This window comes from Oncorhynchus keta, chromosome 13, assembly GCF_023373465.1.
Source record: "Oncorhynchus keta strain PuntledgeMale-10-30-2019 chromosome 13, Oket_V2, whole genome shotgun sequence".
In the NCBI taxonomy this organism is placed as follows: domain Eukaryota; kingdom Metazoa; phylum Chordata; class Actinopteri; order Salmoniformes; family Salmonidae; genus Oncorhynchus; species Oncorhynchus keta.
In genome coordinates this window covers 27,353,869-27,376,836 of record NC_068433.1, presented here as the reverse complement: position 1 = coordinate 27,376,836, position 22,968 = coordinate 27,353,869, and the positions used below count along the sequence as shown (strand labels likewise).

The 22,968-nt window shown below is 45.5% G+C and overlaps 1 protein-coding gene across 1 annotated transcript in view; it reads left to right on the top strand.

The window, feature by feature from the left end:
* LOC118372407 (mediator of RNA polymerase II transcription subunit 13-like) overlaps positions 1–22,968 on the top strand; it is a 72,035-nt gene that overhangs the window by 5,127 nt on the left and 43,940 nt on the right. The gene's annotated exons all lie outside the window — the stretch shown is intronic.

The following is a 22,968-nucleotide window of genomic DNA, read 5'->3' as shown; positions in this document are numbered from 1 at the left end:
TCTGCACAGTAATGTGTTTTTGTAAAATGTTTAGTCTATACTGTTAGAAGTAGTCCTTGTGCGTATCGTTGTTGGTTTCTTAAACTTTAAAATCACTGGTTTTTGTTTGTCATACATTTTAAAGTGAAAAATCTGAGTCTCAATGCAATTCTGTTATCGTGGAATTGCCCTGTAGCTCTACTTATTGCTTTGCTTGAGTTCGGTGTATTATTTGAGTTTTCTTTCAAAATACCACTATGTACAGTAAGCTGGATATAATTCCATCTGTGCATCAATTAGAGACATATTCATATCTACTAGGTTACAGGAAACAATTAAGTCAAAGACACGAATCATCTAAAATATTGTAATACTGATATTGATATAAAATATTGTAATATAGAGAGAATCATGACATATCTTAAGTTGTTAAATAGTTCAAATTATGCAAATACATTGAGTTACATTTTGAGAAAGTTGAGAACCTCTCCATATCTAGTAAGCCAAGTGTGTTTTTAGGAGTGAGATCCTCTCCGATGTAGCTGTGGAGATTCCAGCCAGCAATGAAGATGCCCGCTGTGGCACAATTCCAAAGGTGTAGAAGGAATCAAGTGTAACTCATTCCTAGGTTAGGACACAGCATGCAGGAAATAGGAACGAGAGAGAGAGAGGAGAGAAGACAGATAACAGAAAGACACGGGTGCATAAAAACATAAGCCCACTACTCAGCCTCTGTTTGTCGTAAGCGCTTTTAGAGCATCCTCTAACCAAACGAGGAAATTAAGTCTCACAAAATAACACCGCCGTTGCCTCGTCGTCGTTTGAGCTACGGCAGCTCTACCAAGCAATCACAATTAAAGTGTGTGGGCGTCCTAAACTGTCATGGATGCGATGTCTTCTCTAAATCATGTCGTCTTCTGCGCTGCGTTTAGTGTGAACATTGTCTTCATTGTGCCACAGTTTGCTTCAGTTTTTAATGAGTTTGCAGCGTGCTAATTAATTTGCCTATTAAGACGCCATTGTCTTTGCTTTGACTGTGTAGCGAAAAAATTGTGAGAGGGAGAGGGGAAGAGAGAGGGAGAGAAAGAGAGATAGAAAGGAAGAGGGAGGGAAGGGGTCGTTGAGAGATCAGTCAGCTCAAGTGTTGATGCAAAGTGAACTGAGGAGGAGAAGAGGGAGGAGGGAGAGAGGAGAGAACTGAGGAGGAGAAGTGGGAGGAGGGAGAGAGGAGAGAACTGAGGAGGAGAAGAGGGAGGAGGGAGAGAGGAGAGAACTGAGGAGGAGAAGTGGGAGGAGGGAGAGAGGAGAGAACTGAGGAGGAGAAGAGGGAGAGAGGAGAGAACTGAGGAGGAGAAGAGGGAGAGAGGAGTGAACTGAGGAGGAGAAGAGGGAGGAGGGAGAGAGGAGAGAACTGAGGAGGAGAAGTGGGAGGAGGGAGAGAGGAGAGAACTGAGGAGGAGAAGTGGGAGGAGGGAGAGAGGAGAGAACTGAGGAGGAGAAGAGGGAGGAGGGAGAGAGGAGAGAACTGAGGAGGAGAAGTGGGAGGAGGGAGAGAGGAGAGAGCTGAGGAGGAGAAGAGGGAGGAGGGAGAGAGGAGAGAACTGAGGAGGAGAAGTGGGAGGAGGGAGAGAGGAGAGAACTGAGGAGGAGAAGTGGGAGGAGGGAGAGAGGAGAGAGCTGAGGAGGAGAAGAGGGAGGAGGGAGAGAGGAGAGAACTGAGGAGGAGAAGAGGGAGAGAGGAGAGAACTGAGGAGGAGAAGAGGGAGAGAGGAGAGAACTGAGGAGGAGAAGAGGGAGAGAGGAGAGAACTGAGGAGGAGAAGAGGGAGAGAGGAGAGAACTGAGGAGGAGAAGAGGGAGAGAGGAGTGAACTGAGGAGGAGAAGAGGGAGAGAGGAGAGAACTGAGTAGGAGAATAGGGAGAGAGGAGAGAACTGAGGAGGAGAAGAGGGAGAGAGGATAGAACTGAGGAGGAGAAGAGGGAGAGAGCTGAGGAGAAGAAGAGGGAGAGAGGAGAGAACTGAGGAGGAGAAGAGGGAGAGAGGAGAGAACTGAGGAGGAGAAGAGGGAGAGAGGAGAGAACTGAGGAGGAGAAGAGGGAGAGAGGAGAGAACTGAGGAGGAGAATAGGGAGAGAGGAGAGAACTGAGGAGGAGAAGAGGGAGAGAGGAGAGAACTGAGGAGGAGACGAGGGAGAGAGGAGAGAACTGAGGAGGAGAAGAGGGAGAGAGGAGAGAACTGAGGAGGAGAATAGGGAGAGAGGGAAATAGAAAAGAAAAACGCTTGCGTGCCGCAACTCAGGGAAGAGCTGGAGGACAGAGAGGAGAAACTGTATCACTCTGAATGAGTGCTGGAGCAGGAGCGAGTGAGTGAAGAAGTGAGAAGGAGGAGAGGAAACTGTCCTAAACAAGGGGAATGGTAGATGTGTTGAGTTCCAGTGATGGAATCTGTGTGTTCCTGCTGCTGTGTGATGATGATGTGTCTGTTTTAAGTGGAGGGGGGATAAACCGCTAGACTGTAGTCCCTATAGAACATCATGGCCCCTCTGCTTTGAAAGAGGAGTTGAGTTGTGGGGGTTGGACAAATGTGACCCCCTCTTGACACTCCTTAGAGCTATAAGGAGAGGGTTGTGAGGCTGGGGGTGTGTATAGAAGTGGGAGGGGGGCTGAAGGTCTTGCTGAGGCTCGGGGAGACTGGGCTGGGGCTTCAAGATTGCAGGACTTTCCCAGAGAGACCAGATTTGGCTAGCCCCCATGCTGGGCTTTGAGAGGCCAGTGTGTGTGTGTGTGTGTGTGTGTGTGTGTGTGTGTGTGTGTGTGTGTGTGTGAATCTGGATAGCAGTGCTGGAACCGCGTGCTGTGTGTGAGAGGGGGTCCTACAGTATGTGAGGGAAGAGGGACTTGCCCCTGTGGCACCCACCTGATTCTTCTCCAGTTTGACAGCTTTGTCTGTGCACACTGTCAGCTGGTGCACCCCCTGCCAAGCCTGCCCCACTGCCTTCCTGTGAATTATTGAACAGACTGCTCTGGGGAGAGAGAGAGAGACAGGGAGAGGGATAGAGATGGAGAAAGAGAGAGCGAGAGAGAGACAGGGAGAGGGATAGAGATGGAGAAAGAGGGAGCGAGCGAGAGAGAGGGATAGAGATGGAGAAAGAGAAAGAGAGAGCGAGAGTCCTTCTGTAGCTCAGTTGGTAGAGCATGGCGCTTGTAATGCCAGGGTAGTGGGTTCGATCCCCAGGACCACCCATACGTAGAATGTATGCACACATGACTGTAAGTCGCTTTGGATAAAAGCGTCTGCTAAATGGCATATATTATTATTATATTAGAGAGGGAGAGAGAGGGAGAGAGAGGGAGAGAGAGAGAGGGAGAGAGAGAGAGAGAGAGAGAGAGGGAGAGAGAGAGAGAGAGAGATGGAGAAAGAGGGAGCGAGAGCGAGAGAAAGTTGGGAAAATACAGCATCATTCCTCTATCGTGATCACACACAATTGAACAAAGACGTGCAAAGAAGCAAATGCACACTCACACTGAACAACATGCACACATTACCCCCCCCCACACATACATACACACACGCACACACACTTGACATGACCAATCCACAACACAATTCACAGAGGTCAGCCTTCACAGAGCCCAGTTACCAGTGACATCATGCCACTGGGGCTGCCTCCTTTGTGCCTTCACTGCCTTGTCCTGTATGTACTTCCATTGAGAAGCGCTATCCCCTCTCTGTCTCATAGGGGGCGCTAATGGACTGTATCCACCTGTCTGCCCTTGTTCCGTGCCTTAGCGCTGGCTTTGTCAGTCTCTGGTGTTTATTCCCATGTGCCCCTTGGGCATGAGGAGGATTGGCACATCTATGAAGAGAAGCCCCCCTCCCTTTAGACGGCACATGCTCCCTCTTTTCCTACTCTTCCCTCTCTTTGTGTCTGAGAGCCAGGAAGAGACTGTGTGTTGGTTACGGATTGCATCAGATGCTGAGAGAGAGAGAGAGAGAGAGAGAGAGAGAGAGAGAGAGAGAGAGAGAGAGAGAGAGAGAGAGAGAGAGAGAGAGAGAGAGAGAGAGAGAGAGAGAGAGAGAGAGAGAGAGAGAGAGAGAGAGAGAGAGAGAGAGAGAGAGAGAGAGAGAGAGAGAGAGAGAGAGAGAGAGAGAGAGAGAGAGAGAGAGAGAGAGAGAGAGAGAGAGAGAGAGAGAGAGAGAGAGAGAGAGAGAGAGAGAGAGAGAGAGAGAGAGAGAGAGAGAGAGAGAGAGAGAGAGAGAGAGAGAGAGAGAGAGAGAGAGAGAGAGAGAGAGAGAGAGAGAGAAAAAAAAGATAGCTGTGGAGAGTAAAAAAATAAAAATAAATGAAGCATTACCAGAGACAGCTGAATGATTGCAGTGTATAGAAGTGGCAGCAGGGCTTCTCCTCCTCTCCTGTACTCTACGCATGCTAAACATAGACATTTATTCAGCTGCACTACCTTCATTCATATGCATTATTTTCTGTCCATATGCTCATGCATACAGACACTGTACAATACAGATGTAGGATCTTAATTTGAGTCAGTTTGCTACAGCAGGAAAATAATCCTGCATCATCAGGAAATGTGAATTATTATGTGCATTATAATTAATTGACATTTTTGGGGGTTTGATGCATTTTTCGTAGGAACATTTCTGAAATATCAAAGTGGAAATCACAAACTTCAGAAGCCTTTTAAAACCTAAAATACACGACTAGTTTTACATTTCCCGCAGGAATGTTCTCCTGCAATAAGGGTGATCAAATTAAGATCCTACACCTGTATATTCACGATTAGGTGCTATTCTCTGGTCCTCTCAACTCACTGTCTGTTGATGTGTGCCAGACAAAGAATTACGCTTTTTAGGTACTTTTGTAGTGTGAGGGATAATTCATTTTCTTTGCATACCAACACTGCAAATGGGTGTATGAATATTGGTTCGTGTGTATATTGCATGCATATGGTGTTTGTGTGTATGTATTAGAGGTCGACCGATTATGGTTTTTCAAAGCCGATACCGATTATTGGAGGACCAAAAAAAGCCGATACCGACTAATCGGACGATTTTTATATATATATATTTGTAATAATGACAATTACAACAATACTGAATGAACACTTATTTTAAATTAATATAATACATCAATAACATACATTTAGTCTCAAATAAATAATGAAACATGTTCAATTTGGTTTAAATAATGCAAAAACACAGTGTTGGAGAAGAAAGTATAAGTGCAATATGTGCCATGTAAAAAAGCTAACGTTTAAGTTCCTTGCTCAGAACATATGAAAGCTGGTGGTTCCTTTTAACATGAGTCTTTAATATATTCCCAGTTAAAAAGTTTTAGGTTGTAGTTATTATAGGACTATTTCTCTCTATACCATTTGTAATTCATATACCTTTGACGGTTGGATGTTCTAATAGGTACTTTAGTATTGCCAGCCTAATCTCGGGAGTTGATAGGCTTAAAGTCATAAACAGCGCAATGCTTGAAGCACAGCGAAGAGCTGCTGGCAAATGCAGGAAATTGCTGTTTGAATGAATGCTTACGAGCCTGCTGCTGCCTACCACCGCTCAGTCAGACTGCTCTATCAAATCATAGACTTAATTATAATATAATAACACACAGAAACACGAGCCTTAGGTCATTAATATGGTCAAATCAAATCAGGAAACTATAATTTCGAAAACAAAACGTTTATTCTTTCAATGAAATACGGAACCGTTCCGTATTTTATCTAACGGGTGGCACTACCTTCAATGTTATGTCATAATTATGTACAATTCTGGCAAATTAATTACGGTCTTTGTTAGGAAGAAATGGTCTTCGCACAGTTCGCAACGAGCCAGGCGGCCCAAACTGCTGCATATACCCTGACTCTGCTTACACTGAACGCAAGAGAAGTGACACAATTTCCCTAGTTAAAATAAATTCATGTTAGCAGGCAACATTAACTAAATATGCAGGTTTAAAAAAATATACTTGTATATTGATTTTAAGAAAGGCATTGATGTTTATGGTTAGGTACACATTGGTGCAACGACAGTGCTTTTTACACGAATGCGCTTGTTAAATCACCCGTTTGGCGCAGTAGGCTATGATTCAATGATAAATTAACAGGCACCGCATTGATTATATGCAATGCAGGACAAGCTAGATAAACTAGTAATATCATCAACCATGTGTAGTTAACTAGTGATTATGTTAAGATTGATTGTTTTTTATAAGATAAGTTTAATGCTAGCTAACACCTTATCTTGGTTCCTTGCTGCACTTCCGTAACAGGTAGTCAGCCTGCCACGCAGTCTCCTCGTGGAGTGCAATGTAATCGGCCATAATCAGTGTCCAAAAATGCAGATTACTGATTGTGATGAAAACATGAAATCATCCCTAATTAATCGGCCATTCCGATTAAACGGTCGACCTCTAGTATGTATGTGAGTGTATGCATGTGTCTTATAGTGTGTGTGTGCTCCTAGTATGAGGCTGTTTGGATGGCTTCCCTCACTCCCCTCAGCCAGGAGGGAGCCAATGACATTGAGACATTAACCATCTCCCTGGCAACGGATATTTGGTGTCAGGCTACATCACAAGGTCACTCCATTACCTCAGGAAGGTCAAATAAAGGAGACCCCCCCCCTTCTTTTCCCCGCTCCCCCCCACACCTTCACATCCGGAGAGATGCATCTCAGAGTGGCGTGTTAATTGTTTCCCATTGCGGGTGGCTGAGAGGTTGGAACAGATCACTGGCAGTTCATTCTACTGGTTTGACTGCTCTGAAGCCTCAGTGATTGTGGCACACTCCTAAGGGATAAGGAGGGCTTGCTCTGAGCTGAACCTGGCTACGGTGTGTGTTTGTGTTTGCACACATTTGTGTAGGGGTCCTGGTGCAGCGCAGGCATGTGCATCCAATGGTTTCCATTGCAATTGACTCGTAGGGTATGGTTGAGTGGCTCAGTCACTTCACAAGGCGTTTCCCTCCTTTTAACCGCTGGGCTTTCTTCATGGGATACTGCTCAGTTTAGCCCCTTTCAACTGGAAGATGACTGAAGAGCGCGAAGGGAAAGAAGCTGAGAACATACTGCGCCTTTTTCTGAGAACATACTGCGCCTTTTTCTGCCAGTCATTTACCAACCAGCCTGTTACAGTACATACTACTGCTTAGGAATAATAGTAATGGCATCCGCAGTTATTTACTGTTCATTTCTGTTCATTTGTATGTGATCAGGTTAAATCATTGTGGTTCACATCAGCATTGTAATTGGTGGGATGAAAGTATCCTAGAAAACACACCCTGATTTATTTCTGAGTGGCTCAATTCATCATGGTGACTCCCAGACATATTACTATTCAGCTAAACAACAACACTACTGGGGAATGGAACAATACCACATCAGTGACCTGTGATAATGCTAGACTTGTTTTAGACACCATCAGGGTTGGGGTCAGAACTGTTTCAATTCTACCAGAAATTTCTTACGTGCAAAATGTTGCCATTAATTGTCAGTTAGGAATATACTTTTCTCCTGTCTCATATTTATATATTTTTCCTATCGCGCCCTCATTGTCCCCCAGCTGCCCACCTCCTCATCTCCCCATCTCCCCATCTCCTCACCTCCCCACCTCCTCACCTCCTCACCTCCCCACCTCCTCACCTCCTCACCTTCCCACCTCCCCACCTCACCTCCCCACATCACCGCCTCCTCACCTCCTCACCTTCTCACCTCCCCACCTCACCTCCCCACATCACCACCTCACCACCTCACATCACCAACTCACCTCCTCACATCACCACTTCACCTCCCCACATCACCTCCTCACCACCTCACATCACCACCTCACCTCCCCACATCACCACCTCACCACCTCATCTACCCACATCACCATCTCACATCACCTCCTCACCTCCTCACCTCCTCACCTCCCCACCTCACCTCCTCACCACCTCACCACCTCCTCACCTCCCCACATCACCACCTCCTCACCTCCCCACATCACCACCTCACATCACCACTCATCTCCTCACCTCCCCACATCACCACCTCACCACCTCACATCACCATCTCACCTCCCCACATCACCACCTCACCACTTCACCTCACCACCTCCTCACCTCCCCACCTCACCACCTCCTCACCTCCCCACATCACCACCTCCTCACATCACCATCTCCCCACCTCCCCACCTCCCCTCATCACCACCTCACCTCCCCACATCACCTCCTCACCTCACCAACTTCACATCACCACCTCATATCACCACCCCACCTCCTCACATCACCACCTCACCACCTCACGTCACCACCTCTCCACCTCATCACCACCTCACCACCTCTCCTCCCCACCTCCTCACATCACCACCTCATCTCCTCACCACCTCACCACCTCACCTACTCACCTCCCCACATCACCACCTCACCTCCTCACCACCTCCTCACCTCTCCACATAACCACCTCCTCACATCCCCACATCACCACCTCACATCACCTCCTCACCACCTCACCACCTCACATCACCACCTCACCTCCCCACATCACCTCCTCACATCACCACCTCCTCACATCACCACCTCACCTCCTCACCGCCTCACCGATCTCACCTCCTCACCTCCCCACATCACCACCTCACCTCCTCACCACCTCCTCACCTCTCCACATAACCAGCTCCTCACATCACCACCTCCTCACATCCCCACATCACCATCTTACATCACCACCTCACCTCCTCTTCTCCTCACCACCTCACCACCTCACCACCTCACCACCTCACCACCTCACATCACCACCTCACCTCCCCACATCACCTCACATCACCACCTCCCCACATCACCACCTCCTCACCTCCCCACATCACCACCTCCTCACCTCCCCACATCACCACCTCCCCACATCGCCACCTCACCACCTCACCTCCCCACATCACCTCCTCACCAACTGCACATCACCACCTCATATCACCACCTCACCACTTCTCCACCTTATCACCACCTCACCACCCCACCTCCTCACATCACCACCTCACATCACCACCTCTCCACCTCATCACCACCTCACCACCTCTCCTCCCCACCTCCTCACATAACCACCTCATCTCCTCACCACCTCACCACATCACCTACTCACATCCCCACATCACCACCTCACCTCCTCACCACCTCCTCACCTCTCCACATAACCACCTCCTCACATCACCAACTCCTCACATCCCCACATCACCACCTCACATCACCTCCTCACCACCTCACCACCTCACATCACCACCTCACCTCCCCACATCACCTCACATCACCACCTCCCCACATCACCACCTCCTCACCTCCCCACATCACCACCTCCCTACATCACCACCTCACCACCTCCTCACCTCCCCCTCCCCTTCTCCCTACCTCCCCACATCCCTACCTCCCTACCTGCTCACCTCCTCAACTCACCACCTCCCCACCCTTCACCTCCTCCTCCCTACCTCCCCACCCCCCACCTCCCCTTCTCCCTACCTCCTCACCTCACCACCTCATTCCTCCCCACCTTCTCACCCCCCTCCCCACCTCCTTACCTCTTCACCCCCTCCCCTTCTCCCTACTTCCTCACCTCCCCCTCCCCACCTCCCCTTTTCCCTACCTCCTCACCTCCCTACCTCCCCATCTCCAAACTCACAATCCTTTAATAGGTCCATTTATTGACTTACAAACAGCAGAGGGAAACATTTCCTTTATCCTCTGTGATTGAAATAGTGCCATGTAAACACCTCGGTCACCGAGGAGAGAGAGGGGATCAATAGAAATAAAGGCTTTATATACACCAGCACAGCAGCCACCATATCCTCCTTGTATAGCTAGCTGTGCTCTCCAATGTGTAGGTAAAGTCTGTCTAGCTTTCTGAGATCTGTTGACTGTAGGCTATTTACCATCTACAGAGACTTTCCTTAAGCCCCTGGTTCCTGTGTTGTATTATATGGAGCATATAGTAATGGATGTTGTTCCAGTTGGCACTATGTCTATCTGCAACGCTGATCACTAAAAATGATTTCCATTTGATATAATTGTGTGGTGCTTTGAAAGGACCAGTAGGTGTACTGTACATGACATGTACAATAGTTTGTCCTTGAACCAGGAGTCACTTTATTCAACAACAGCAGCCATATAAATTGATAGATCTCTGTTTAAGCGCTAACATTGTGCTAGCTGGCAGCAACAAAGGCTAAGGCTACTCACCAGGCAACCAATTAATAATGTAGGGCTGGGTGGCTGCATTCTCCTGATCTCCTGGTTAAAATGAGAGGCGTTTGGAAGGGATGGGAGAGGAGACAGAGGGTCTTCCTACTGGTCACTGTCATGCTACGGGCGTCAGCCTTGTTCTGTCAGTCTGTAAAGAGGTCACAGCAGATTTGAGCTGCCCGTTCGTCTAGTAACAGTCATTATCATCCAGACAGATTAAGATAATTCACAATTGAGATTCGACAGTGGTGCGGGGAGCCAAAGTCTGGTCAGTGAAGTGGTGGAACAGATTAGTGGGGATCATCGCATGGAGATTCACATTTGCGCTAGTCTGTATAAATGCACGTGGTGTGCTTAGTATGCATATGAGTGTGGATAATGAAATCTAGCCAGAACACAAAATCTCATTTCTCTCTCTCTCACTCACCATTATTCAGACCCCCCAGTGGTGCTGGTCCATGTTGTGTGGCAGGCTGCTCAGTGTGGTGCCATTGACACAGGAACAAATGTTGTCACCTCGTAGACATCACCAGTGGCTCTCGTACAGAACAAAGCCATGCTCGGTGTATGCATTGAATCACATGTACATGTGTTCAAACAACCTTGCTGTGATATGTAGGGCTCTTAGGTAAGACACATACATACACACTCACAGATGCATACACACTCACAGATGCATACACACTCACAGATGCACACACACACACACACACACACACACACACACACACACACACACACACACACACACACACACACACACACACACACACACACACACACACACACACACACACACACACACACGGTCCCGGGGACAGTAGAAGGAGTGACTGTGTATGGGTTCTCTCCTGCTCTGCAGTGTGTGATTGATTTGAGCATAAAAGCATTAATTGTGCTCAGTACCAAGCCATTAAACCTGGCTGTGATCTCAGCATTAAGTGTGGAGGAATCTGAGAGTGTGTGGCGCTGAATTATTCACCTCCCCCTCTCTCCTCTTTCTCTCTCTCCTCTCTCTAGCTCTCTCTTTCTCTCCTTGCTGCTGTCGCTTCCTCGCCACTCTCTCCGCTCTCTCCTACCTCTCTCTACCTCCAGTGTTGTCAGCCCCGGGGCTAGGCTCCACCATCACTCCTGTTCATTTATTAATACCCGGCTCTTTCAGCAAACAGCACATCTCCACCTAGCCTGCTGGCCTGCCTGCCACTGAGCATTGTATGGCACACAGCACTGCCTAAGCACCCCCTCAGAGGCAGGAACCCAATGTCCACACACACTGACACACACACGCTTACTGTGCAGAAAAATGCCATTTGCAAAGGACAGGCTGCATCAATCTCACTGTTGCTTTTGTAGATCCTCACGTGGTCAGTCAAGTGCCATTTTCATCTTGTCAGTGAGTACGGTTACATACACGATTGTTTTGGATAGTCCGATTACAGTTTTTTTCAATTGCTAACAAGCATTGATCAATACTGAAGCCACTTTTTCAAAACTCGTCGCACAGTCTGCATTACCAACATACATCTTGTTCAAACAGTTTCTCACCTCCAAAACTCACTAAACCACTAAAACACTTCACACGTCTCAAAATAAGCTCGTTCGACCATAACACTGGCAACAATTGTCACTCAGAAAGTATACATTGTCACTCATAACACACTGACCTAAAAAACACTAACAACTGAGAGCATTACATAAATGATGAAGTTTGAGGTTTGTTTTTCACAAACAGTTGAAGTCTGAAGTTTACATACACCTTAGCCAAATACAGTACTTCCGGCGCCGACAGAGATGGCCGCCTCGCTTCGCGTTCCTAGGAAACTATGCAGTATTTTGTTTTTTTACGTGTTATTTCTTACATTGGTACCCCAGGTAATCTTAGGTTTCATTACATACTGTCGGGAGGAACTACTGAATATAAGAGCAACGTCGACTCACCATCATTACGACCAGGAATATGACTTTCCCGAAGCGGATCCTGTGTTCTGCCTTCTTCCCAGTACAATGGATCGGATCCCAGCCGGCGACCCAAAACAACGATGTCGTAAAAGGGGCAACCGAAGTGGTCTTCTGGTCAGGCTCCGGAGACGGGAAAATCGCGCACCGCTCCCTAGCATACTACTCGCCAATGTCCAGTCTCTTGACAACAAGGTTGATGAAATCCGAGCACGGGTAGCATTCCAGAGAGACATCAGAGACTGTAACGTTCTTTGCTTCACGGAAACATGGCTCACTCGAGAGACTCTATCGGAGTCGGTGCAGCCATCTGGTTTCTTCACGCATCGGGCCGACAGAAACAAGCATCTTTCTGGTAAGAAGAGGGGCAGGGGCGTATGCTTTATGATTAACGAGATGTGGTGTGATCATAACAACATACAGGAACTCAAGTCCTTCTGTTCACCTGACTTAGAATTCCTCACAATCAAATGTCGACCGCATTATCTACCAAGGGAATTCTCTTCGATTATAATCACAGCCGTATATATTCCCCCCAAGCAGACACATCGACGGCCCTGAACGAACTTTTTTTGAATCTATGTAAACTGGAAACCACATATCCTGAGGCTGCATTCATTGTAGCTGGGGATTTTAACAAGGCTAATCTGAAAACAAGACTCCCTAAATTCTATCAGCATATTGATTGTGCAACCAGGGTTGGTAAAACCCTGGATCATTGTTATTCTAACTTCCACAACGCATATAAGGCCCTCCCCCACCCTCCTTTCGGAAAAGCTGACCACGACTCCATTTTGTTGCTTCCAGCCTACAGACAGAGACTAAAACAAGAAGCTCCCACGCTCAGGTCTGTTCAACGCTGGTCCGACCAACCTGATTCCACGCTTCAAGACTGCTTCGATCACGTGTATTGGGATATGTTCCGCATTGCGTCCAACAACAACATTGACGAATACGCTGATTCGGTGAGCGAGTTCATTAGAAAGTGCATTGACGATGTTATACCCACAGCAACGGTTAAAACATTCCCAAACCAGAAACCGTGGATTGATGGCAGCATTCGCGTGAAACTGAAAGTGCGAACCACTGCTTTTAACCAGGGCAAGGTGACCAGAAACATGACTGAATACAAACAGCGTAGCTATTCCCTCTGCAAGGCAATCAAACAAGCTAAGCGTCAGTATAGAGACAAAGTAGAGCCGCATTTCAACGGCTCAGACACAAGAGGTATGTGGCAGGGTCTACAGTCGATCCTGGATTACAAAAAGAAAACCAGCTCCGTCGTGGACTAGTATGTCTTGCTCCCAGACAGACTAAATAACTTTTTGCTCGCTTTGAGGACAATACAGTGCCACTGACACGGCCCGCTACCAAAACCTGCGGACTCTCCTTCACTGCAGCCGACGTGAGTAAAACATTTAAACGTGTTAACCCTCGCAAGGCTGCAGGCCCAGACGGCATCCCCAGCCGCGTCCTCAGAGCATGCGCAGACCAGCTGGCTGGTGTGTTTACGGACATATTCAATCAATTCTTATCCCAGTCTGCTGTTCCCACATGCTTCAAGAGGGCCACCATTGTTCCTGTTCCCAAGAAAGCTAAGGTAACTGAGCTAAACGACTACCGCCCCGTAGCACTCACTTCCGTCATCATGAAGTGCTTTGAGAGACTAGTCAAGGACCATATCACCTCCACCCTACCTGACACCCTAGACCCACTCCAATTTGCTTACCGCCCAAATAGATCGACAGATGACGCAATCGCAACCACACTGCACACTGCCCTAACCCATCTGGACAAGAGGAATACCTATGTGAGAATGCTGTTCATCAACGACAGCTCAGCATTTGACACCATAGTACCCTCCAAACTCGTCATCAAGCTCGAGACCCTGGGTCTCGACCCTGCCCCGTGCAACTGGGTCCTGGACTTCCTGACGGGTCGCTCCCAAGTGGTGAGGGTAGGAAACAACATCTCCACCCCGCTGATCCTTAACACTGGGGCCCCACAATGGTGCGTTCTGAGCCCTCTCCTGTACTCCCTGTTCACCCACGACTGCGTGGCCATGCACGCCTCCAACTCAATCATCAAGTTTGCGGACGACACTACAGCGGTAGGCTTGATTACCAACAAGGACGAGGCGGCCTACAGGGAGGAGGTGAGGGCCCTCAGAGTGTGGCGTCAGGAAAATAACCTCACACTCAACGCCAACAAAACAAAGGAGATGATTGTGATCTTCAGGAAACAGCAGAGGGAGAACCCCTCTATCCACATCGACAGGACAGTAGTGGAGAGGGTAGTAAGTTTTAAGTTCCTCGGCGTACACATCACGGACAAACTGAATTGGTCCACCCACACATACAGCGTTGTGAAGAGGCACAGCAGGAGGCTGAAGAAATTTGGCTTGTCACCAAAAGCACTCACAAACTTCTACAGATAGACAATCGAGAGCATCCTTTCGGGCTGTATCACCGCCTGGTACGGCAACTTCTCCACCCACAACCGTAAGGCTCTCCAGAGGGTAGTGAGGTCTGCACAACGCATCACCGGGGGCAAACTACTTGCCCTCCAGGACACCTACACCACACGATGTCACAGGAAGGCCAACAAGATCATCAAGCACAACAACCACCCGAGCCGTTACCTGTTCACCCTGCTATCATCCAGAAGGTACAGGTGCATCAAAGCAGGGACCGAGAGACTGAAAAACAGCTTCTATCTCAAGGTCATCAAACTGTTAAACAGCCACCACTAACATTGAGTGGCTGCTGCCAACACACTGACTCAACTCCAGCCACTTTAATAATGGAAATTGATGTAAAACAATTTATCACTAGCACTTTAAACAATGCAACTTAATATAATATAATGTTTACATACCCTACATTACTCATCTCATATGTATATGTACAGTATATACTGTACTCTATATCATCTACTGCATCTTTATGTAATACATGTATCACTAGCCACTTTAAACTATGCCACTTTGTTTACATATCCTACATTACTCATCTCATATGTATATACTGTACTCGATACCATCCACTGCATCTTGCCTATGCCGTTCTGTACCATCACTCATTCATATATCTTCATGTACATATTCTTTATCCCCTTACACTTGTGTGTATATGGTAGTAGTTGTGGAATTGTTAGGTTAGATTATTCATTGGTTATTACTGCATTGTCGGAACTAGAAGCACAAGCATTTCGCTACACTCGCACTAACATCTGCCAACCATGTGTATGTGACAAATAAAATTTGATTTCATTTGATTTAAACTCAGTTTTTCACAATTCCTGACATTTAATCCTAGTAAAAATGCTCTGTCTTAGGTCAGTTAGGATAATAATAATAATAATAATATATGCCATTTAGCAGACGCTTTTATCCAAAGCGACTTACAGTCATGTGTGCATACATTCTACGTATGGGTGGTGCCGGGAATCGAACCCACTACCCTGGCGTTACAAGCGCCATGCTCTACCAACTGTGCTACAGAAGGACCATTTGTTAAAGGATCACCACTTTATTTTAAGAATGTGAAATGTCAGAATAGTAGTAGAGAGTGATTTATTTCAGCTTTTATTTCTTTCATCACATTCCCAGTGGGTCAGAAGTTTACATACATTCAATTAGTATTTGGTAGCATTGCCTTTAAATGTTTTAACTTGGGTCAAACGTTTCGGGTAGCCTTCCACAAGCTTCTCACAATAAGTTGGGTGAATTTTGGCCCATTCCTGCTGATAGAGCTGGTGTACCTGAGTCAGGTTTGTAGGCCTCCTTGCTCGCACACGCTTTTTCAGTTCTGCCGACAAATTTTCTACGGGATTGAGGTCAGGGCTTTGTGATATCCACTCCAAAACCTTGACTTTGTTGTCCTTAAGCCATTTTGCCACAACTTTGGAAGTGTGCTTGGGGTCATTGTCCATTTGGAAGACACTTTTGCGACCAAGAAATGCGATCAAGAAATGTTGCTTCAATATATCCACATAATTTTCCATCCTCATGATGCAATCTATTTTGTGAAGTTCACCAGTCCCTCCTGCAGCAAAGCACCCCCAGAACATGATGCTGCCAACCCAGTTGGGATGGTGTTCTTCGGCTTGCAAGCTTCACCCTTTTTCCTCCAAACATAACAATGGTCATTATGGACAAACAGATATATTTTTGTTTCATCAGACCAGAGGACATTTCTCCAAAAAGTACGATCTTTGTCCCCATGTGCAATTGCAAACAATAGTCTGGCTTTTTATGGTGGTTTTAGAGCAGTGGCTTCTTCCTTGCTGAGAGGCCTTTCAGGTTATGTCGATATAGGACTCGTTTTACTGGGGATATATAGTGGGGAGAACAAGTATTTGATACACTGCCAATTTTGCAGGTTTCCCTACTTACAAAGCATGTAGAGGTCTGTATTTTTTTTAAATCATAGGTACACTTCAACTGTGAGAGACGGAATCTAAAACAAAAATCCAGAAAATCACATTGTATGATTTTTAAGTAATTAATTTGCATTTTATTGCATGACATAAGTATTTGATACATCAGAAAAGCAGAACTTAATATTTGGTACGGAAACCTTTCTTTGCAATGACAGAGGTCATACGTTTCCTGTAGGTCTTGACCAGGCTTGCACACACTGCAGCAGGGATTTTGGCCCACTCCTCCATACAGACCTTCTCCAGATCCTTCAGGTTTCGGTGCTGTCGTTGGGCAATACGGACTTTCAGCTCCCTCCAAAGATGTCCTATTGGGTTCAGGTCTGGAGGCTCGCTAGGCCACTCCAGGACCTTGAGATGCTTCTTAAGGAGCCACTCCTTAGTTGCCCTGGCTGTGTGTTTCGGGTCGTTGTCATGCTGGAAGACCCAGCCACGACCCATCTTCAATGCTCCTGAGGGAAGGAGGTTGTTGGCCAAGATCTCGCAATAAATGGCCCCATCCGTCCTCCCCTCAATACGGTGCAGTCGTCCTGTCCCCTTTGCAGAAAAGCATCCCCAAAGAATGATGTTTCCACCTCAATGCTTCATGGGATGGTGTTCTTGGGGTTGTGCTTATCCTTCTTCTTCCTCCAAACACGGCGATTGGAGTTTAGACCAAAAAGCTCTATTTTTGTCTTATCAGACCACATGACCTTCTCCCATTCCTCCTCTGGATCATCCAGATGGTCATTGGAAAACTTCAGATGGGCCTGGACATGCGCTGGCTTGAGCAGGGGGACATTGCGTGTACTGCAGGATTTTAATCCATGACAGCGTAGTGTGTTACTAATGGTTTTCTTTGAGACTGTGGTCCCAGCTCTCTTCAGGTCATTGACCAGGTCCTGCCGTGTAGTTCTGGGCTGATCCCTCACCTTCCTCATGATCATTGATGCCCCACGAGGTGAGATCTTGAATGGAGCCCCAGACCGAGGGTGATTGACCGTCATCTTGAACTTCTTCCATTTTCTAATAATTGCGCCAACAGTTGTTGCCTTCTCACCAAGCTGCTTGCCTATTTTCCTGTAGCCCATCCCAGCCTTGTTCAGGTCTACAATTTTATCCCTGATGTCCTTACACAGCTCTCTGATCTTGGCCATTGTGGAGAGGTTGGAGTCTGTTTGATTGAGTGTGTGGACAGGTGTCTTTTATACAGGTAACGAGTTCAAACAGGTGCAGTTAATACAGGTAATGAGTGGAGAACAGGAGGACTTCTTAAAGAAAAACTAACAGGTCTGTGAGAGCTGGAATCCTTACTGGTCAGTAGGTGATCAAATATGTATGTCATGCAATAAATGCAAATGAATTACTTAAAAATCATACAATGTGATTTTTTTTATTTTTGTTTTAGATTCCATCTCTCACAGTTGAAGTGTACCTATGATAAAAATGACCTCTAAAAATGACCTCTACATGCTTTGTAAGTAGGAAAGCTTGCAAAATCGGCAGTGTATCAAATACTTCACAAGGTCCTTTGCTGTTGTTCTGGGATTGATTTGCACTTTTCGCGCCAAGGTAACGTACAAAAGTACATTCATCTCTAGGAGACAGAATGTGTCTCCTTCCTGAGCGGTATGACGGCTGCGTGGTCCCATTGTGTTTATACTTGCTTATTATTGTTTGTACAGATGAACGTGGTACCTTCAGCCATTTGGAAATTGCTTTGTAAATCGGTATTTTGTTATAGAATAAGAATAACACCTGTCCCTTTATTGACTGTAATTAAGTAAATGTAACAGGAATTAATCAGAAATGCAGCAATTTGCTTCAATAGCCTTTATTTTTGCATATATCTTTGCATAAAGTAATTTACTTGTGAAAAATATGAAGTTGAAACAAAAAACAAATTCCTGAAATTCCAGGGCTGCAATAATAATGACAAAAAAAAATCATCAACATGTATAATATAATCACTCATACTGTACAGTACTGTGAGGGTTCTAGTTCTCATCAACATGTATAGTATAATCACTCATACTGTACAGTACTGTGAGGGTTCTAGTTCTCATCAACATGTGTAGTATAATCACTCATACTGTACAGTACTGTGAGGGTTCTAGTTCTCATCAACATGTATAGTATAATCACTCATACTGTACAGTACTGTGAGGGTTCTAGTTCTCATCAACATGTGTAGTATAATCACTCATACTGTACAGTACTGTGAGGATTCTAGTTCTCATCAACATGTATAGTATAATCACTCATACTGTACAGCACTGTGAGGATTCTAGTTCTCATCAACATGTATAGTATAATCACTCATACTGTACAGTACTGTGAGGATTCTAGTTCTCATCAACATGTATAGTATAATCACTCATACTGTACAGTACTGTGAGGATTCTAGTTCTCATCAACATGTATAGTATAATCACTCTTACTGTACAGTACTGTGAGGATTCTAGTTCTCATCAACATGTATAGTATAATCACTCATACTGTAGAGTAATGTGAGGATTCTAGTTCTCATCAACATGTGTAGTATAATCACTCATACTGTACAGTACTGTGAGGGTTCTAGTTCTCATCAACATGTGTAGTATAATCACTCATCAACATTTGTAGTATAATCACTCATACTGTACAGTACTGTGAGGGTTCTAGTTCTCATCAACATGTGTAGTATAATCACTCATACTGTACAGTACTGTGAGGGTTCTAGTTCTCATCAACATGTATAGTATAATCACTCATACTGTGTAGTACTGTGAGGATTCTAGTTCTCATCAACATGTGTAGTATAATCACTCACATTGTACAGTACTGTGAGGGTTCTAGTTCTCATCAACATGTATAGTATAATCACTCATCAACATGTGTAGTATAATCACTCATACTGTACAGTACTGTGAGGGTTCTAGTTCTCATCAACATGTGTAGTACAATCACTCATCAACATGTATATTATAATCATTCATACTGTACAGTACTGTGGGGGTTCTAGTTCTCATCAACATGTGTAGTATAATCACTCACATTGTACAGTACTGTGAGGGGTCTAGTTCTCATCAACATGTATAGTATAATCACTCATCAACATGTGTAGTATAATCACTCATACTGTACAGTACTGTGAGGGTTCTAGTTCTCATCAACATGTGTAGTACAATCACTCATCAACATGTATATTATAATCATTCATACTGTACAGTACTGTGAGGGTTCTAGTTCTCATCAACATGTGTAGTATAATCACTCATCAACATGTGTAGTATAATCACTCATACTTTACAGTACTGTGAGGGTTCTAGTTCTCATCAACATGTATAGTATAATCACTCATCAGCATGTGTAGTATAATCACTCATACTGTACAGTACTGTGAGGGTTCTAGTTCTCATCAACATATATAGTATAATCACTCATACTGTACAGTACTGTGAGGGTTCTAGTTCTCATCAACATGTATACTATAATCACTCATACTGTACAGTACTGTGAGGGTTCTAGTTCTCATCAACATGTGTAGTATAATCACTCATACTGTACAGTACTGTGAGGGTTCTAGTTCTCATCAACATGTATAGTATAATCACTCATACTGTACAGTACTGTGAGGGTTCTAGTTCTCATCAACATGTATAGTATAATCACTCATACTGTACAGTACTGTGAGGATTCTAGTTCTCATCAACATGCATTGTATAATCACTCATACTGTACAGTACTGTGAGGGTTCTAGTTCTCATCAACATGTATAGTATAATCACTCATACTGTACAGTACTGTGAGGATTCTAGTTCTCATCAAATCAAAATCAAATCAAATTGATTTATATAGCCCTTTGTACATCAGCTGATATCTCAAAGTGCTGTACAGAAACCCAGCCTAAAACCCCAAACAGCAAGCAATGCAGGTGTAGAACCACGGTGGCTAGGAAAAACACCCTAGAAAGGCCAAAACCTAGGAAGAAACCTAGAGAGGAACCAGGCTATGTGGGGTGGCCAGTCCTCTTTTGGCTGTGCCGGGTGGAGATTATAACAGAACATGGCCAAGATGTTCAAATGTTCATAAATGACCAGCATGGTCGAATAATAATAAGGCAGAACAGTTGAAACTGGAGCAGCAGCACGACCAGGTGGACTGGGGACAGCAAGGACTCATCATGTCAGGTCGTCCTGGGGCATGGTCCTAGGGCTCAGGTCCTCCGAGAGGGAGAAGGAAAGAGAGAAGGAGAGAATTAGAGAACGCACACTTCGATTCGCACAGGACACCGAATAGGACAGGAGAAGTACTCCAGATATAACAAACTGACCCGAGCCCCCCGACACATAAACTACTGCAGCATAAATACTGGAGGCTGAGACAGGAGGGGTCAGAAGACACTGTGGCCCCATCCGAGGACACCCACGGACAGGGCCAAACAGGAAGGATATAACCCCACCCACTTTGCCAAAGCACAGCCCCCACACCACTAGAGGGATATCAACATGTATAGTATAATCACTCATACTGTACAGTACTGTGAGGGTTCTAGTTCTCATCAACATGTATAATATAATCACTCATACTGTACAGTACTGTGAGGGTTCTAGTTCTCATCAACATGTGTAACGGATGTGAAACGGCTAGCTTAGTTAGCGGTGTGCGCTAAGTAGCGTTTCAATCGGTTACGTCACTTGCTCTGAGACCTTGAAGTAAGGGCCGCGGCTTTTGTGGAGCGATGGGTAATGATGCTTCGAGGGTGACTGTTGTCGTTGTGTGCAGAAGGTCCCTGGTTCGCGCCCGGGTATGGGCGAGGGGACGGTTTAAAATTATACTGTTACACATGTATAGTATAATCACTCATCAACATGTGTCGTATAATCACTCATACTGTACAGTACTGTGAGGGTTCTAGTTCTCATCAACATGTATAGTATAATCACTCATACTGTACAGTACTGTGAGGATTCTAGTTCTCCCTCTCTCCTGCATTTGGCCACAAGTTCTCATCAATATCACAGCTGGCCATGCATCTTGGAAAGTATCTTCAGGAATGTCTAATCCAACCCTGGCTGTCTTCAGGAAAAGTGTCTCCACACCCCGCATTCATGGCATCCTGTAAGGACATCTGGTCATAAAGGTTCCACCTCCACACAGAGAAAAACCCCTCTATGGGATTTAGGAAGGGGGAATGTGGAGGCAGGAATTGTGCTGACATCCTAGGATGTGCAGCAAACCAGTCTGTGACTGCAGCAGAGTGGTGGAACTATCCCACACAACAACGAAGGTAGGGGAGTTTCTGGCCCCTCTCTCCTCCGCTGGCACAAGACGATTATGCAGCTCATCCAGAAAATAAATGAGCCTCTCTGTATTGTAGGGGCCAATGAGTGGTTTGTGTAACAGCAAACCATCATTGGACAGTGCTGCTCACATTGTGATGTTAGCTCCTGTCTGGCCTGGGACATCCACGGTTGCTCTCTGTCCAATCACTTTTCTTCCGCTGCGGCGTGTTTTTGCTAAGTTGAATCCAACTTCATCCACAAAGATGAATGTATATGCAGTTTGCCTGGCTTCCATCTCCATTACTTTCTAAAATACAGTAGATCCACAGTTTTACAGTACTTTACATTATGCATAGCTGTGTATGTTCCCTGTTTGGTTATTGAACAGACATCTTACCTGGACATATTGATACCAGAGTTCTATCACGCGTTCACCGTTTCTCTCAAAGGGTACAGTGTACAACTGCTTCATACTTATTTGATGTTTCTCTGGGACTCTGACAATTGTCGTTGTCCTGACCGTATTCACATTCTCAAAAGTTATATTGTCTGCCAGCGCTCCTGTCACGTTCTGACCTTAGTTTCTTTTTATGTCTTTGTGTCTTCTTTTTTCTAGGTTATATTTTCTACGTGTTTGGCCTAGTATGGTTCTCAATCAGATGCAGGTGTCGTTCGTTGTCTCTGATTGAGCATCATACTTAGGTAGCCTTTTCCCACCTGTGTTTTGTGGGTGATTATTTTCTGTTTAGTGTGTCTGCACCAGACAGAACTGTTTGTTTCAGTTTTGGTTCTCTTGTTGTTTTTTGTCATTAAGTGTTCCGTTCTATTAAATATCATGAACACTTACCACGCTGCGTATTGGTACGATCTCTCATACTCCTCGTCAGAGGAAGACGAATGCAGTTACAGCTCCGTCCTGAATTTCCCACAGTTTTATTGCATTGTTGCCAATTACCATGTCAACAATGGCAATTTCCTGCTCATCTGATAATATTCTGCCTCTCCCTCCTGTGGGAGGCAACCTTTTGATCCTACTGAAAAACACAAAACAATCAATATATTTCAAAATGTAAACATACTGTATTGTACTGTAATATGGAGTTTGATTATCATTGAAGGATGCACAT